The sequence below is a fragment of the Macrobrachium rosenbergii genome, chromosome 46 (genome assembly GCF_040412425.1).
Source record: "Macrobrachium rosenbergii isolate ZJJX-2024 chromosome 46, ASM4041242v1, whole genome shotgun sequence".
NCBI classification, from domain to species: Eukaryota; Metazoa; Arthropoda; class Malacostraca; order Decapoda; family Palaemonidae; genus Macrobrachium; species Macrobrachium rosenbergii.
In genome coordinates this window covers 38,434,960-38,437,215 of record NC_089786.1, presented here as the reverse complement: position 1 = coordinate 38,437,215, position 2,256 = coordinate 38,434,960, and the positions used below count along the sequence as shown (strand labels likewise).

The 2,256-nt window shown below is 39.9% G+C and overlaps 1 long non-coding RNA gene across 1 annotated transcript; it reads right to left on the bottom strand.

Moving 5' to 3' along the window:
* Positions 1-1,367: 1,367 nt before the first annotated feature.
* LOC136830072 (uncharacterized) lies at positions 1,368-1,915 on the bottom strand. Its single transcript, XR_010850550.1, has 2 exons — positions 1,708-1,915; positions 1,368-1,486 (listed from the first exon to the last, which is right to left on the bottom strand). It is a non-coding gene; the product is annotated as an uncharacterized lncRNA (long non-coding RNA).
* Positions 1,916-2,256: the final 341 nt, after the last annotated feature.

Here is a 2,256-nt window from a genome sequence, read left to right as displayed (position 1 = left end):
AGCTGACGACAACTGAGTATTTAGCGAGAGAACAGTTCTCCTTATAATAATAGATTCTACGATAATTAGATTGTGATGGTTGAAGACCCGCCCTACTATTGAAAAATTTTCACCGCCGATATTTGTTTTGCACCGTATAGCATGGTTTCTGATGTTAGAGGCCTCTTGATTCGATAACTTGCATCCTGTACGGTAGCTTAAGCATCTATAAGAGTCAATTCGTACCCTCAACAGCCTCCTCGTGCATCCCACGTATGTTCCGTGATTGCATCGTGGACAAGTAAATTTATATACAATTTTGGATGTGAAGAGGGGGCTGAGAGGATCCTTGACTGTAAAAAATGAACCAATGGTTAGAGGATTCTTTGGTATTAATTTAACATTTAAAACAAGAAACTTGCTCTGAATTAGGGAAATACAGTTCTTACGAAAGTGGTCGTCTTGTAGGAAGGGGAAACTCGCGTAAAATTTCATTTTTGGGGCACTCAGCACTGGCAAGGAAACTCTCTTACTCCACATTTCTCTAAGTTGCTTGTAAAAAAGATTAAATGGGTAATAATTTTGTTTAAAATAACTAGTTAAAAAAAGTATTCCTTCGTAAAATAAGGACCAGTTGGATGTGTGAGAAAATGCCCTGTGGAGGAGGGTATAAAAAGCATTTAATTTAAAGGAAAAAAAAAAAACACGAGTATGAAAATTCATACCTAGTCCACTAAAAGTTGTCTTCCGGAAAACACCTGTAATAAAGACAGTGATATTCCGGGGTATCATTATATCAAGAAAGGGAAGTTTATTATCAGCTTCTTTCTCCAAGGTGAATTTAATATTAGGGTGCAGTTCGTTGACGAACTGCAAAAAGTATTCGACATTGTGTTCATGTCGGAATAAAACGAAGGTGTCGTCGACATATCTCCTATAAAACAAAGGCAAAAAACTAAGTGGACAGTCCTCCATAAGGCGCTCCTCCAGGGAGCCCATGAACATATTAGCAAAGGTGGGACCAAGCAGGGAACAGATGGTCACCCCCTCGACCTGTTTATAAACACTGTGTGTGTGTGTGTGTGTGTGTATATATATATATATGTATATATATATATATATATATATATATATATATATATATATATATATATATATATATATATATATATATATATATATATATATATATATATATTTTTACGTTTTTCCGTGGTTTTAGTTTGAAATATGCTCTGTGAGACAGGTAGCAACAGTTTAATTAATTTAGCCTTGTGATTCTGACTTCGTGGGTACGGGAAAACGTAAAAAAAGAGGAAAACAAAGGAGAATTTCATATGAGCATAGGGCTCTGGTTACTGAGGGCAATATTACGTAAAACACGTGGGCACATTTAAAGTAGTGTATTTACATAAATGACATTAGTACGGGAAAGAGGAACTCAAGTAGATTGAATGAAACTGGGGAATCCCAGCCACAGTCGAGAAGCTTCCACGATAGGATCCCTCTGAAATGAGAGATATGCACATTATTCGCCAGTAATGAAAATAGACAAAAGAATAATGAATTCGAAGCTGCACTGAGGGTGCCAAAGGAGTAATAAAGAATTAATACTGCCGATGCAAGAGGCGCACGGACATTAGACAAGGGAGATTTCTGGCTTTCTCTTTAAGAAAATATTACGAGACAAAAGCGTGACTGAAATGGGGCTCTTCCAGGGCACTTTACCTTAGCAGATTTTCCGAGGGCGTGTAGAAGGCGGTCCGTGGATGACTTGCGATTTCCGAGGACGAGTTTCTTCCACGTGGTGAGATGCAAGGGCTTCCGTAAAGGGGCAAGGCGATGGGGACTCCTCGAAACTCCAAGCAATGGCGTGTGGGCTCGAGGAATACGGTTGAAGGGCACGAGGAGAAGTATACTTTGGGAAGGGCCACGTGGTTAGGGATGCAAGGGCATCGATGGGGCCAGGTGTTGAGGACGTCTTCACAAGTTCACTCCATATCTTCCAGCCCGCGTGTGTCTGAGACCTCGTATTTTGCCTTTTATCCCTCCTATGGGGCAGGGGCGTCCATCACAGATATTTTGACTCATTGCACCTGCTGCCCGCAGGGAGGTTTTGGCCTGTAGGAGAAACGCCCAAGCCAGATTACTTTTGCCTCGAAGGAAAGATCTTTATCAAAATGGGAGCGCCTTTAATCTTTTTAAACCTTGTTTTTAAGTCGATAGACAGATGGTCTATCGATATATATATAAATAAATGAACAACCAACAACAACA